Source organism: Phlebotomus papatasi, chromosome 1, assembly GCF_024763615.1.
Source record: "Phlebotomus papatasi isolate M1 chromosome 1, Ppap_2.1, whole genome shotgun sequence".
Taxonomy (NCBI): Eukaryota; Metazoa; Arthropoda; class Insecta; order Diptera; family Psychodidae; genus Phlebotomus; species Phlebotomus papatasi.
Genome location: NC_077222.1, coordinates 75,543,757 through 75,561,402, shown reverse-complemented (window position 1 = coordinate 75,561,402; position 17,646 = coordinate 75,543,757). Strand labels below are relative to the sequence as shown.

At 32.5% G+C, this 17,646-nt stretch overlaps 1 protein-coding gene across 1 annotated transcript in view; it reads right to left on the bottom strand.

The window, feature by feature from the left end:
- The window catches only part of LOC129803700 (uncharacterized), a 60,392-nt gene that overhangs the window by 39,789 nt on the left and 2,957 nt on the right, over positions 1 to 17,646 (bottom strand). The window lies entirely within an intron of this gene.

Here is a 17,646-nt window from a genome sequence, read left to right as displayed (position 1 = left end):
ACATAAAGGAAACTGAGGGACAATTTTAAAAGATGATTCAACACCTCGAGCTAAATTGACGAGAAACTTTTATTGCATTTCACTGAAATTTTATCTTTTATCCCCTCTTCAATATTCCAAACAAGGGTTCTTGCACATTTTGCCTAGTATCGATAATAGGAGAATGAAAGTGAGATAAAGTGAAGAAGCTAGACCAAGAGAGTCTTAATGACGACGGAAGCTCTATAAAAAATTAAGATATCGAATGTTCCTGCAGAGAAACTTTATCTCAAGCACTAGATCTTTATTAAATAAGGATTATATTGCGCCTTCTCGCTCATGTTTACGACTGAGGAATATTCAAACGTGAGTAAATGCCCATCTTTTTTTCCCTTTTCTTAAGCCCGAAAGCAGCAAAAAATAGACACTTTTCCAGAATTTTAATGGACTCATTTACCACTCTATTTTCGTGAAAATGGTGAGTAATCAAATGAGATTGGGAGAAAATTCCTCAAATGAATTGCAATTTTAACGTGATTCACAAACCAAGATGGATCAACAAAAAGACTACCCACTTAGACAAAATTGTGTCCTTGTGGCAAGATTTCGTGGAAACCAGCACGATAATACCCACTGAGTTTTTTATAGAGTAGTATATTTTGCCCATAAATGTTCTCTAAACGTTTCTTATCTTAATATTACATTTAAGATAAAAACATTTTTTTTTATTTTTTGATGAGAAACTGCACACTCGAAGAAAACTTGAGAAACGTAATAATATGAAAATATCAGAGCTTTGTAGGTAAAAATAAGTCTTATATTATGTGAACACACCATGGTGTATTTTGCAACGTTCTGAAACTCCTTTGAAAATTAATAGGATGTAAAGGATGTAAGAAAATAGACTCCTGTTCAAACTGAAATAACTTTTTAGGTAAAATAAAATATAAATATTTACCTTCAATTAAGAAAGAAGAATTTAAGCTATTGATTGAGATGTTACATATTAAATGCAAATTTGATGACTTTAATCAATTTATTTCTGCACAATCGACATACTAAATAATTGCTATTTCGAATGCACTTCTATTCATTCTCCATTATGGCGTCTACACACTAGAACGAATTTTCGTTAAAAAACGTCTCTTGGCCCCCTTAACTCTTTCGTGTCTTTAGGGTCATATATGACCCGGGGAAAAAAGTTTCTTTTTGGCTATTTACATTAATTGAAATCTAACTGGAGTCTTGAGAAAATGAGCCAAGAATCTTACATCCTTCTATTATGATGTCGTGCACGAACAGATAGATTTCAATTAATGTAAATACCCAAAAAAAAACTTTTTTCCCCGAGTCATGACATTACCCTAAAGACGCGAAAGAGTTAAGGGGTTACGTGGGCCAAAAAGGCTGAAAACAGTATTTTCTCTATCGGTCTGCTGCTCGAACACAAAGAAAGAACAGTTATATAATCACCTTTTTTCAACTTGTCACCGCTCTAAAGCTTAAACAGTGCGACATATCAACTTCCAGTCTTTGATAACCCTCAATAAAAAAAACATTATCTCCACACTTTTTTTCCTTTTTCCTTTTCAATATAAGAAAAATTATATTTAATTCCATCTCTTAAGCGTATAAAAGTACAACATTTAAACTATATTTTTTTTAAATTTTCATTTACAAATCATAAAAAATAGAGCTATTAGGATCTGATTTTCGGAGAAATTTTTGCAAAAACTTACTTTGCGGTGGACAAGACTACGCACTCAGACTAAATTCGAAGTCATGAAACAAAACATGAGTTAAATTGATGGCTTAATAATGGGTTTTAAGAAAAAAAATAGGACTTGGATTTTTAGAAGAATTTTATACAAAAAAAAATCATTTTCGCAGATAAAAATTTTGTAATCATCACAACTTTATGGACCACCACTAGGGCTACAGAATTCGGAGAAATGATTTTTTTAAATTTCTATATAAAATTTTTTTGTATGCTTTTTTCGATTTCGATGAAATTTAAAATACTTCGTCAGTATTCCCTGACCTTTGCTATTAGATCTTCTGTGTTTTTCATAACTTTCAATGAATGTTTTCTTTTAGATTGATCTTCTGTACAAACTATTTTAAATTAACAAATAATAAGTTACAAAGCAGCTATTAACCCAAACATTGGTTGATAAATGCTAAAATACTTTTAAAACTACCTGAGAATGCTTGTAAAATTGAATTGTTGTTTTTATCTGTAAATCTCATGTTTGAGCACTCTGCAAAGTTTAGATCACTTTGACATCTCTTTATACTACAACTCGATACCAACATGACATACCTCGGATATGGTTAGCTGAGATTTTCTGATGTACTTTGATAGTTTCACATTGAAAATACAGTGCTTTGGGGATCACGTGAAAGTACTGTAGAGACTGTATGTATGCAGAAGGAACAAAAAAAAATCTCATGTAATTTTACTCTCACTGGTAAGCCAAAGAGAAAAGATATTGAGTGGAAGAGTCCAGGTAAAATTGAGATTATTTCACTGGGCTTTTTTTACTTTTGCAAGAAGGGTGGACTTTCAAAGAGAAAATAGAGGGTACACACCATGAATATGTGCTTTTTATCATTTTAATGAAATTTCTTTCTATCTCCTTATCAGAATATTTTTCTGTAAGCATTTAGATGCCAAATCCACCAGGAATTTCTATTACATCACTTGACAATGTGGGTTGGATGATTTCAGGCATTTCAGGCATGGGAGAAAATCTGCCGTCTGTGGCAAAAGGCGCCAGAGAATTTATAAAATTTACAATACCGAGAAACATTGGGACATTGGGACTGAAAAATTGAGAGAAATAAATAGCCCCTGGGTCAGGGATAAATGGACATTTCTTGTATTTCGTTTAAAGGGATTTCTCATTGACTCCCTCTTCTCCCCATCCCAAATGTAAATATTCGTAAAGTCCCTATATCGAAGATGAAAGCTTATTCATATACATATATATATTCACAACAATTTGAGTGTTTGAGCTAACATTTGCCTCTTGATATTCTTGGATGAATAAATTTTCGTGAATATTGAAATTTCTCGCGTGTGCTTTTCGTTATTGTGTTCCAAATTTTAAAATAACAATTTCAATGGGATTGTATTATTTTGTAATTTTCATTGCAAATATCACCATTTAAGTAAACTCATGTACATACAACACATTTTCAATGGGTGTTTTTACATTACGTCGTAAATTCCTGCAATTTATTGTTACTGTTTTTTCGAGAATGTTCCTGTTGACATTGACTTCAACTCAAAAATATTTACTCTCAATGATAAACACCAATATTTTCTACACCTCCCCCACACCCCTACATTCGGCAATTTAGCTTACGAACGTCCTAAGCCTGAAGAAAACAAAAATTTATTGTTGCATCGTAACCTTAACAACCCTAAAGTAAACATATGGTACCTCTAAAACCGTCAATTGCAACATATATATCGAAATTATTAGCTCAATCGAAATATTGCCCACATGTTTTCCTCAATGGCATTTTTCAACCACTCTTACTTCCACCACCTTCCCATGAAAAGCTCAAAATGCAATTCGACTTTTGATGCTCACTCAACCAAAAGTGGTTTAGGTGGAAAAAAGCTCTTTCTCCACTCTCATTATTGTGGCAGTATTTCCACGCACCCGCACCGCAAACCCCATCACAATCACTTAACCAATAAATTTATCACTCAAAATCAATTTTCTACCCTGGGAAGATTCTACGCATAAAATTTAATTGTATGAGAAAAACGCGCTTTACATAAAAGTGAGTACATTTTTACTGGTGGAATCATAAACGATAATTTTGTACGTAAAAAATTTTAGAATGCTGTCATCTGAAATTGCTTTAGCTTCCTTCCCATTTTACAAACATAAATTCGTTTTCTGATTATTTATCAAGGATAGTAAACCAAAAAAAACCTACAGACTATGCACGGAAAGCACTATCTCGTGAGTTCTAGCATTCCGCAAAGCTGTAACGCATTGTCAATTGTTCGAAAAATACTCATGGTGTCATATTTAAACTGCAGTGTATTTATTTAAATTTTGGTAAAAATGATCAGCAAAATAAAATTTAATCACGATGGTAATAAATGAGACTCATAAATTGAAAAATTAAAAATAGCGATTTTTCTGCTGAAAATTGTCTACGGGCGAAATTTTCAGCTGGACTACATCCAAAACATATCCAAAAATAAATAAAATAGCCTGCACCAATTTTGAGAAAAAAAACTCTCATTTCTGATATATTTTTGAGGGGAACAGTTACCGAGAGGTAGAGTAGAGAAAGAGATAAATAAGTATCGATATAATATCATTTTAGGACGAGTCATTAAAAATTGGAAATTGATATCTCTTCTTTCATTTCAAATCAGTGAAAAGACTGAAAAAACGCGAAAAGCAGTGTTTTCGAAATAAATCTGTTAGCGCTACTTTAACGATTCTTTACCGATTGGGAATAAAACAATTTGTTTTGGGATTCCAAGACCTTTTAAGTAAATGCAAATCTTACCAAACCCGTTGAAAAATGTGGTAAAACTATAGTAGAGTGATAGAAATTTGACTTTTAATAATTCAAAATAATTAACCGGTCATACAGTAGAGTCTCTCAAATCTGAATCTCTCAAATTCGAACGACGTTTGGATTCAAAATGTCAATTGTGGGGTTACGTTAAAAAATTCGTATTCTGGATGAATGAAAATCATATTTGTGAGCTTCATCCTGAGTGTTTACATACATTATGATCGTATAAAATGAAAAGGAAGTATGTTACCACTAAGACTTGTGAGAAAGTACGTGAATTTGATTCAAATTACAATTTAATCACACGAAAATTTCGTTAATTTTGAAAAAATTGTTCGAATTTGGGAGATGGGAAATGTCAAAAATACCCCCGAGCGTTCGAATTTGGAAGACTCTACTGTAAATGTTTATGGACGAAATGTTCAGCAGGATTTGCTACAAAGCATCCAAAAATTATTGAAAAATCTTGGGCTAATTTTGGAATAAGTAAAAATAAGACGTTTTTTGCACAGGAAAGAAGGGGTATTTTGGTTACGGAGAAGAAGGGGTAATTTGAGTAAGTTAGTTTGCTAGAGAATGTTGATTTGTGGGGGTGTTACCGAAAATCATTTGTCAGTCGAAAACCGTTTGGAAGCCGGAGTGAGAAGTTTAAAAAATTGGTTGTATTATGTATACTGCTTTCTCTCTTTATGTTCGAGCAGTGAAATTGAAAACATCACCTCTTAATTATCTCAATTCTCTAAAATCTATTTCTTTCCCAATTGTCTGTTGGAGTCACTAAAAAAGAAAAGTTAATGTACGCTGGGTATAAGACCTAGCGTACATTAATTTTTATATTTACTTTTATATTTTTATTTATTTTACTGAACAAAATTAAATAAAAACTGATCAAATTTATTTCTACTGATCAAAACAGATTTTTTACTGCTAATTTGTTCTTTTTTCTCGCCTAATAAAGTTTCTGTTTTTATCACTTTAAAATTTTTCGTATATACAAACAGACACAGAAATTGCACGAGTTATGTACGCACTATACGCAGCATAAAAGTGCGTCAAGTAGATTGAAAAAAAAGAAAACATAAAAACCGAAACGGAGACTTGAGAGAATATTGATTGTCAGCAAATTGGCTATCTCTGGGGGATTTAGTGGCATTTTTGTCGCCTTTTTATCCACCCTGAACCATTGCAGGTTGCTCGTTTGTGTAACATTTCACCGGGAGCTTTTGACAAATGATCGAATTTCTTCTGTCATGCTCTCGTGTTTCTTTTTTTACACTTCGCTTTCCATGCCCGCCCAAAGTTATGGATTTTTTCACAGTGGAATGGGAAAGAGAGTTACACAAGCTACTGAATTATGTATAATGACACCTCTTGGCCCTCACTTTTCACCCCCAAACAAAATCTCACCGGCTTTTGTCGTTTTGCCATTTTAGATGAAAATATTATTTCCATTCAGTTATTGTGTTCATGTGACTATAAATAGTACTACAAATGAAACCTTCAACACTACAGCAACGAAACACAATTAATTTTTGTAAATTAATTTAACAAAATTTTATTAAAAACCCCTAAAGAGAAATTTTTGTAGAATTCACACAAAACTTTTCGGTTGCGCAAAAATTTCTTGTTCTGTGCTGTTTAGCAAACAGTAAACAATTTTTCAATTTACTATTAATAAAAAAAAATGAAAATTTGTGCAGGATAAGCAGAAAAAAGTTTACAAATACAAGTGACAAGGAAAATTTCGCAGAGTTCTCGAACTCATGAGAATTATTATGTAATTTTAAGCTTTCCTAATTCTGAAAATGATCAGGCGATAAAAGAGGCCGGCTGACTGAATGAAGAGCTGTTTGAAATATTTTAAAAATCTCTTCTTTAACTTTATTTACGCAAAGTATAAAAATTTAAAATGTCACAAAAAATATTTATAATGAGTCCCGTGACAGTAAAAAAAGATGTCAGTCAATGCGGCGAATTTCCTAAAGTCAATGGATTAAGATTGGAGCAATAGGATGGTGGAAGTGCTCTTATCTGTGTGAAAAATGCATTAATATTGCACTTACGAAGCGTTTAAGCAAGGAAAGAATACACATTTAATAGAAATTTACTCAAGAACCCTAATCTTTGAGCCTAACTCCTCAGTGTATGATAGTTTGGACTGATCTTTTACCGCCAAATTTTGCTAAGTATTCTCGAGGATCAGCTTGTGTCTATTTTAGGCATAACTCTCCAACTGGAAAAAGTAGGAAGACAATAAAAGGGAAAGTAGATGACACTCCAGTAGCTCTCTGTTCTAATATCTAAATTACTGCGTGAATCTATCCAATTTAGTACTCAAAGCGATTTAAGAAAATTCAAAAGGTAGGTAATAAAATAAAATTATTCATTTTTCGTAATGAAAAAAGTAGTTTTTCTTACCGAGTGGTTAGAAAATTACCGTGAAAAGTGTGAAATTGGGCCGGAAGTGAAGAGGTTTATTCATCATCAGGTTTATTGGTCGAAAAAGTTCCAAAACAAAGGAATCAGCTATGGAAGCTTGCGCGTCAGTTGAAGAGATAAAGAGACTTGATTTGACTACGTTCTCATCAGTTTTTTTACTAAGCCGTCTCTCGGGTTAAACTTAAAATTTGCCTAAGGCATAAGAATACTGAAGATGACTCTTGGTTTTGAAGCTCGTATTACTCTTCTTTACTTTTTCAATACGTTGCGGAGGAAAATTTCCTCCTTCCTCGAGTCGTACATAGTAAATTCAGATAAAAGTGACTATTTCTCTTCATTTAACTTGCATTAAAGATGTCATTAATAACATTTCAATTCGACCACTCACTCAGAGTATATTGGCCTCTACACACTAGAAAAATTTATGTCCATATTGAAGTGAATTCCCTACGCTTGAACAGGAAAAACTCTTCAATATGGACATAAATTTCTCTAGTGTGTAGACGCCATAAGTCTAACAACTCTTTTTTTTTACAAAAATCGTTTTATGCGCTTTTTGGATACTTCTGGATACTTTTGGATACTGCGAGTAATTCGATTCTTATTCAAAGCGGTCGAATTCGTCCTTTCCCACCAAAATAAACTACATACAAATTACTTCACAATGGCTCATGTTTAAAAAATGTAATAATTTATTTATTTTGAACAAAAATCAAAGATGACCATTAAAAATGATAAAATAAATGTTTGGCGAGATCCGTAAATTGATTAATATTAAATTCATGACATATTAAAAAGCTACTACTGCTTTTGATGGGTTGTACACCAAATACCAGAGGCTATTTAAAAAAAAAATTAATTGTCTCACTTGTCCTTCATTCATTATAAAGGCAGAAATTTCGACAAATATCGAAAAATATTTTTCTCAATTTTGGAAAATGCCTCCATTGCGTCTAATGTTTTAGCCTGAATTTCCCGCCAATTTATGGTGACAATCAACATTATTTGCCATTGATGGTACCTAAAGCACTGGGGAACAATGTATAGAAACGATGATACCATAATCTCAAATTGTCTTTTCCCACACTTTGGGGATTGTCGTGTTATTCCCTCTTTCTCATGTTGGAAAATAATAGACTTCCCCTACCAATCGTGTACATTTTTAAACGTGAAAATTATATCAGAGACACCGGGAATTCGTGTTTAATTGAAACTCTCGGGGGATTTCTAAGCAACGCCTAATCTTGTCTCATCATCCACCCCTGGTGTTGTTTTCATTCGACTCAACTCTATTGTTTACCAGAGAAATTAACCCCCAAAGTGGGAAGCTTTCATCCTCAATCCACGTTATGGTGTTCGCATTGGTATAATTGATAATTACATTGTGAGTGAGAATGGCCATGGATCTGGATACATAAAACGAGGATATATTTTGAAAAAAACACTGGTAATTGAATATTGATGCGGTCCATCGTACACACATTGATGCATTCAATTAACTCAGAACTACGTACAGTATTTTTTTCATTAATTATTTGTGGTAATCTCATTGAATAATATTCTCTCTGATTTTGCTGATTGAAATACTGATACATTCATCTTCATTTTATCCGCAATTACCTCTGTTATTTCAAATTAGTTCGACTGTATGCATGATATAAATGAATTTCATATTTATTCAATCGATGGAAATTTTATCTATATACTTTAGTAATACCTTTTTGAGAATTCTGGCATATAAAAAATTACTTTATATGAAGAGGTAAACAAAATTGTTGAACATGTAGAGCAAAAAAGGATCAATTATAGCTTTTCGTGTTTTGTTTGAACAAGAACACGTTATTTGTTTAAATAGTCATTTAAGAATAAATAGAAAGACATGAATTTTAGCATTGTTCAAAGTAGCTATTCGGATACCATCACCCTTGACTGTCACATTCCCTTATACTTTGAAAACATCACATTAAATAACACCAACGACAAGATTAATTACGCAATTCTCATTGTTTATTGTTTCAAATCATATACAGAGGATGGCAGTGGGTTTACAACATATGTTAATGGAGCTGAATGAGGGGTGTTATGGAGGGTGAATGTGTCGAAATAGAATCAGCACTTGATAAATTCATGTGATTCCACCCCAAAACTCCATCATCAACCACCCATTGTAAACACAACCATCCCAACAATTCCCAGAACGACCGCCACTTCATGGTCTGATGTGTATTTAGGAAGAACTTTTTTGGATGGTTGAGTGGAATCATTTTGAAATTTTGCACATTTCTCATGAAATGTTTTTAGAATAAGATATCTTGTGTAAGATGATGGTTCAACTCCTGAATTTCTATTTTGCACTGAGGATATGCACTTATATCATAGGAAATACTAAATGGTTTTAAAATTCATTAGGGTAAGGGCTCATAATTTTGACCAGTTTCTTATTTTGGACACTAAAAATAAATTGATTAAAATTATTGATTTTTAATCCAATATTTGATGAATAATGAATTCTATCTAAATATTTGTTCTTTTTGGAAGATTTTAACACTAAATACGTTAAATTTTGATATGATTTGAGTTAAAATTGCTTTGTTGAAAATTCAGTGTGAGCAATTGCTTACGAGTATGATAGAACTTCGTGTCTACTTCAGTCTTATTTAGCTGTGGTGAAGTACTAACAATATTTCTTTGCTTTTTTTGAGTGATATTATTTAATATTCATTGAATATTGTGTTGATTCACGTTAGTGGTGATTTGTACATTTGACCTGAAGTGAGATTTGCCTTGTGAATTAGATTTTTCGTGTGAAAAATGGTAATTTTTTAAGACACCCACCAGTGAGGTAATTCTTTTTATTTTGGACAGGTGTTTTTCTCTCTAAATTTCGTGAAGTTTTAGTTTTTGTGATCACTAAGCATCATCTCTACGAACGAGATGTAGTGAGAAAAACCTTGAAAGGCTCCCGGAAAGGTCAAGGAATGCGCTTTAATGAATGATATGCAAAATTTCCGGGCTTCTTGTGACATTCTACGTTTCCCTTACATGTACAGGAAGAGGACTTGGTAAGATTGGTTCAAAAAATGAAGAACAATGGGCATCCTGTTGAGGCGGATTAGTTGTCCAAATTTACAGCCAAGTAGTCCAAATTAATAACCAAGTTGTCCAAAATTCAAGTCAAATTCACCTCTACATATCAGTTCATTTTTAAACGTATTAAAACTAATTTTAGAAAAAAAATAAGATGATAATTAGCTTGCCAAGTTTCTAAACAACCCTTCTGAAAAGAGAGTAACAAAAAAAGTCAATTAGTACTGAAAATATCGCACTTTAAACTTGGAACATCGATGCTTATAAACAGACTGTAAGAATTATGAGCCCTTACCCTATACGCATTTTAACTATACTCAAATGTCACATTATAAACAGTTATTAAAATAAAACCTCTTAAAAGATATAATCAATAAATAAAAAAATCCTTTTTTGAGATGTCACAAACAAATCCTTAGAAAATTGCTTTTTAGGACATCATTTTAACGGTAGCACATAAATCTCCAACGTACGAAAATAATAGTACTATAATATTACCGAGATAAATTTTGGCATTACCTTCTACAACTCGTATTTTTAGATTTTTTGTGTGAAATTACCATCCTTCATAGGTCTTTTTGGAAGACTGTGAAAGGCAAGTAGAACTATGTCAAAAATCGTAATTAATAGTCTGTTTTCTAAATGGCATAAAAATGAGAAAAGATATCAACATTTTCGTAAATTTACGTACGAATAAATAATCAAAAAATAAGACGATAAGATAACTCTTTATTAAACGGAACTGTAGCATTAGGGGAATGTAGTCAGGGTTCGCACACACTGAACCTTCAAACAATGCGATTTTTTTCTTTGTTTGCAAAGAGTTGGTTTACCATTTCTCATCTCGACTTATGAGGTTGTACCTATATTATGACTAAGAAATGAAAAACTAGCTCTTTGCATCCAAAAAGAAAATTCGTATTGTTTAAAGGTTCACTGTATGCGAACCATGCCTACATTCCCCCATATTGTGTTGTTTTTAACCCATTCCTTACCATGGTATTATACATCATACGCTAATTGAGTGATTTAAGATGATTTATTCCTGGGCAATTGTTGTCCGAATTGCTGTCGGGAATGGATTTTTAGTAACTTTAGTCCTTCAATTATGTGGCAAAAAAATCCGACAGAGATGAAAATACATTTTGTTGTTCTTTGCTCGCTTCGCGGAAAGTCATGCAAAATTTTTGCGCAAAATGATGGACCGAAAATGCGACATCCCGTCGAATTTGTTAAAATTGGCCCTCATCCTCTTTCCTTATATGAATTCTGATTTCCAATTTGTTTTCTTAGATAGTTAGTCTATCTAAATCAATAGAGTTTGTAATGAAATAATATGCAGAATTTAAATTCGCTGACCGTTATGCGTGTTTGAGGGCGGCTCCCCGCGCCCCACGCCCCGATAAGTAGATGAATTTTTCTTTTCAAAAAAATCATCTATTAGTCTGTAAGAAACTAATTCTAAAATATGAACATTCTATCTCAAGTATTTCTAGTACATTGACTGAGTGAGTTAATAAAAAATGAAAAAATAAAAGCTTGTACATCTTGAGAAAAAATGTTCAGGAGAATGATTTTCCCTTGTCATTTTTCATTGGAATAGCACCTCTGTATGGTCGGATTTTGGATTTAAAAATGTACTTACACATACTGTGAGGATGATCTTGATCGGCGATGGTTCATATAAATAGCAGCATCACTATTCAGTAATTACGATGTAATTACTGATACATTTTCTATGTAAACACTGATTTTAGACAACATTTTACCAACGTGGCGTTAGTATCAGAATATTAACAATATCTAATAAAACATCTTTGAAAAGGAACACTAATGCGGTCTCAAAAAAAAATCAATCTAAAATTATGTTTCTGTTCACGTCTACTATTTTCCTCATTGCCAATTTTTCCCAATTTCATTTTCTCACTCTCTTTCAATTTTTTTATATAGAATAATTTCTAAAGGAAAGTCCTTGTAATGAAATCGTTCTATTTGTTGGAAAAGTGAGATAGTGGACTTACTTAGATAACTAATCAATATTCCTATCACGACGAGGCAAAACACAATTTGCATCATTTTCTAACATAGTCGTGATTGCTAATATGAAACACAAATTCATTGAAATTATTGCAATTGAAACTTTGAAAAGACTCAAATATTCAATATTAAGAAAAAATTCTTCTCTTATGTATGTATTTTCCCCTATCAAAACCAGATATTTTAAGAGTTCTTGATCATTTGATAAGAAAGTTCTACAAAACAGTTTGAGTAAGGTAAACTTTCGCCCAGAACGTTCAACATAAAATGTGTTGGCGTAAAAACTTGGCGGATTTCACCTTTTTTCCCCAAACTCATTCAAAATTTAAATATGAAAAAATGTAGAGTTGAAAGAAAACTGTGAATATATATTGATCGACAGTTGGCTCCTTTTTATAATATTCTATCTTTATCCTGGTACTACTCTAAACCAAATTTTGTAATAAGTCAAATGTTCATAAAACGAAACAATGAGTCTTACTGTAATTATAAACGTAACGAATTTCGCAAAATCAAATCGCTCTTTTGAAAAAAATATCATTTTGAGATAAAATAGTATTGAATGGAACGATAGATATATATTTGAAAAGAAATTGAAATTCGGTAAGTGGAAAATTTATATTTTAGCCCACTTTTCCCCAATTCACAATCGCACTCAGCATTTCCGGCATTTCCTTTCATTGAACTCCACCAAACGAAAATATTGGAGAAAATATGTAAATAGTATTGGCAAATGGATCAAATGCATAAACTGATTTTATATTCCCTTCTATTTTCTTGTCTTCCTCCCAAGAATCGCATACGGAAGCATTTCACAGGATTATTTCAGAGAGTAAGGAACCCAATTTATAATTTTTCCTATATAGCACAATGCATTTGATGCAAAAATTGTCATTTTTTTTTTCATTTTGGCACACATTCAAGCAGCACAATGTAAAATGCTAAGAATAGTTCGCGGATTGTCCTGACTTTGAAAGAGGATGAAGGATAATAAGTTATTTTATGCAAATGGCAAAGAAAAGTAACTTTCAAGCAGAATCATACCGATTATCCTTTCAAGCTAGAAATAAGTATTGCCAAAAGAAAGTTTATTTTACAATTATTCTTAAGTTAGGAATCCTAAAATAATATCCTACATTCTGTCGAAATCTGAAAGTAGTCACGAGTGTCTTCTCCAGTGAATTATTAATACTTAGTATGTTGACAGAGAAAAAAATCCTATTCTTGCACAATACTTGGCTTTCTCATCCGTAAGGAGCCCCTTGGTTGACTGAGAATCAGAGAATATTCTGTGGGTGGCGGTCGTTGCACAAATGACACGGTCTGCAATTTTCAAATGGTTTTGCTGCACCACATTAAGAGAAACGTGGAGATGACAAAAGAATTTCTTCTCGGCTGAATGTTTTCCTGGGTGCTCAACCACATTTTCTCTCACTCCCACAGGAAAGCTTAATGTTGATGGCACAATAAAAAAAAAACGTTGAGAGGAATGGGTTTTTTGGGGGTGGAATAAAATAGCACACGAACGAGAATGAAAGGAGACAGAAAAAGACACACGGAGCAGAGAATTGGAATTGTTCATTCTTATTGTGTCGTTTGTGCTTACCCCCAAAAGAAATAATTGAAACTTATTTCTGGAACGCTGACTTGGGACAAACTGAGAAAGCTTGTGGCTTGAGTACTGGGCAAAAAGCTTCAGCCACTACAAAATTGGGGTAATTGAAAATTTATACACTACACTGTGGTGTATAAGTGGCTTATTTGCACAGTGAAGCAATTATTTGTGACAATTTCACTAACATCCACTGCACAGAGCCATTGAAGTGAAAAAGTCTGTAAAAAGTAGAATCCCATAAGAGTTATTGATCTTTCTGTAACTCAAACTCTCTTGTTATTTTTTCTACTCTTTATCACTCAATTTCTAGAGAATATAAATTGAACTGGGATTTTATACATGTCACAGCTTATGCAGTCTATGGTGACACCAAGCAAAGTCAAATCAATTCGAAATTAAACTGCAACGCATTTTAACATTCATCATTAAACATAACAGCTTATTTTCCTTACATTTTTTTAACATAAAAAATTATTTATTTAATTTAAGCATTTGAGAATGTACAACATCTCAAGCATATTTTGTGAAATTTTTATCTAAAAATATTAAAAGTTCAAACGTTGAGACCTGATTTTCAGAGATTTGTTTGAAAACACTTACCTGACGTCACAAACTAAATATTTTCTTGTCAACTGATGACTGTACTTCAACGATAGTTCTTTTGCCTTAATCATAACTTATTTTATAAGGCGAAACATGTTGTAAAATACAACGAAAGGTAATTTTTTGAATAAAAAGTCTTCTAAAAATCCAAAATTAATTTTTTTTTTTATTTCAGATTAATTTTATCTGAGTAATCTTGTCCCACCGTATTTATTTTTCAATCAGGTCTCGAAAAATCAGGCCCCAATATTAAATTTTTAAAATTAAAAAAATATCAGGAAATAGAGTAAAAGAAATTGAATTAAATAATTTGTTTATTGTTGAAAAAATAAATCAGAAAAAAATATGACGTTTTTTCGATCTGTTTGACCCACATAACCCCTTAAGAATAAAATATTTGCAAAGAGTAACGTTTTCTCAGTGCATTTTTTTCAAAAAAGGCAACTTTTTGAAAAAAAAAATAAAAAAAATTATTTTTTTTCAAATTTTAACAGCTTTAGTAATTTTCTTCTTTTTTTGAATTAGTCTTAAAAAAGGACTTCGAAATATTATGAAATGTCTAATCGATACCAAACTTAAGTTACTGAAAGTTATCAAAAGATACACAAAATAAATATAATTCCATTTTTTTAAGAACTACAAGTTAAGTCCTTGGTGATCTCAGTTATTCAAAAAACCGTGTGTAGGATAAAATTTTTCCCAAGGAAAATGTTTCATTAATAAAAACTGCGTAGTATTAAAAAATAGGTGCGATTATGTAAAAATCACATCTAAAGGTGTCTACACATTGAGAACAATTTTCGTCAAAAATTGCTTTTTTGAAGGAAATTGGCTGCAGTGCTGTAGACAGAAACGTCAAAATTCTGTCAAAAATGCAATTTTTGATGAAAATTGTTCCCAATGTGTAGAGGCCTTAAGAAGAAAAATATATTTTACAGCAGTATACTTCATTGTATATATTACATAGATACAGTGTTTTTTTTATTCAAGCTGTTGATTAACAAAATTTCGCGGTTTTTTCTCGAATCCCCCCATTAACCCTTTAAGGATGATTGGAACACCGGTGTCCTATAAAGAAAATAAATTTTCCTGACTATCTAAAGTTATTTTTTTCTTATGTTTGAAGTAATTGCAAAGTAGAAAGTTAAAGGAATCTAGGATATTTTTCGCAAGTCTCCAGATATTTGCTATAATAGTAAATTTTTAAGCTAAAAAATGACGAATTTTTAAATTGTCATATTGAAAATTGATTTTAATTATTTTTTATACTTCCAATTTTTTAAGCAAAACCGTTTTAGAGCAAGAAATAACAATACTCAAACATAATATTTTTCATTAGAGTGAAACTTATCAGTCATTGGTATCGTCAGAAAAATTACTTAAATTTTTTGGTCATTTTTGTCCCTATCGTTCGTAGAGGCAAGAAATACTGTTGGCTTTTCGAAGGTTAGATGTAAGACATTTCACAAGTTTTGTTTACCGATTTAATTTTTATTGCTGATTTTCGGTCAGCGAAAACTATCTCATCGTTAAAGGGTTAAAGTCTACACAAGATCATCACCGCGGTCCTTGACCATTTTATTAAACTTTTCCTTGAAATCCTCGATGTTCTGGACTGGTTTGACCTTCTTCTTCAGGTCCTTTTTAATAATAGCCCAATATATCTCAATGAGACGAATATTAGGAGTGTTTGGTAAGTTAATCTCTTGGTTACGTAACAGGCATTATTTTCCTCGTATACCATTCTTTGGTTGCATTTGAATAATGACATGATGCCAAATCTGACCAGATGATCGGGGGTATGTCATATGACTACTGTACAGAGACAACACTCATTTTTAGAGGCACTCGGTGATGTGAATAGACGAGTTTTCATGGTCCTCTGCATGGAAAAGCCTTGATGTGACGTCCACATGTGGAGCAGATCGAGATATTAACCATGATTTTTTTTGGAAGCTTATCATAGTTTTGAATCTGTCCTTTTATCACATCCAGTTCGAGACTTTGTGGTGTGCAGTCTTGGTAATTGTTTATAGTCACCTTTCACGTGTGTTTCAATATATCGAGATGCACCCTTCGAAACTTCTAGGGAAAAATGCGTTACCTTCGGACGATTTATGCTTCGAACAATTCATTTTTTTTAATGTATTATAAATGAATTTTAGCCCATTATAATATTAAATTTTAATAGCTAATGCCTCAAATTTTCATAAAAAAGCTATTGCTGAAATCTATAAGGAACATGAAGAAAAAAAATTGAATTGTCCAAAGCTTTAGTCTTTAAAAAGTTGCGTGCTTTCCCCTAATCACCTAAATATCGTTAAACCTTCGAGCTTGTATTTTGGCCGTCGGACTTTGTACGTCCGTACAATAGGGGCTGATTGGGTTTTATAGAACCCCAGTCTATTTCTGTGTTTGAATTTGTCCGCAAGGCTAGGAGAACACTTCTTCTGGTTTTAGCCAAACCCCTCACAGACTTCGAAGGATTATCCTTCTACCGCTTAATCACCCTTTTCTCCAAAACTAGATCACAAATACTCCGGTTTTTCCACATCCTGGCTTCTAGGCAGTGGTTTTAATGTCAAGGAATCGAAATTAAAGAAAATCGTAAAATTATTGGTATGTTACAGCTTAATTAAATCTATCCCTACACATTTTCAATTATATTTATATATTAAAGTTTGGATCAATATTATACCCATGCCGTAAGAGATACAAGTTCACTGAGGTTGTCTGTTATAAAAGATCCCTCTAACGAATAAGCTTATCTGGGCTTATCACTGGTTTTATTCTATAAGCCAGACTTAATGACTAGGATACTGTTCTTGAGCTGTGAAATTTGACTATAAGCATAAGATATCTCTTATAGAATATCTTTAGGATAATATTTCAGGAAACAATTCCCTAAGACTTCTTTACTTTTTCAATTTCTCCTCTTGCCAGTGAATCTTATCCTTACTATCCCATGATCGATTCTAATGCTCGTAAGTTGGTGAGAAAAACTTTTCACAACTTGCTCAACAGTGAGGAAGAATGGGGAATACAAGTTGAGGGAAAACTGCTCCATTGAGTATTATGGCTAAAGGATTTTAAATGATGAGAATAATTTCAATCTCTCTTCTACTCTATTGTTGCTATACCTACCCTCTTCCTAGTCAGCCCGTTTTTTTCCACATCACCCACCACAATGCCAGAGCACAAGGAGGTTGCCGAAGAGAGGAAAAAAAAGTTTCACGGTGGAGTGACTAAACTGTGCTTAAAGCTCACACCCCCAATTTTCTTCCAATTATTGTCGACTGAACACCATTATTCGGATACACAATGACCCA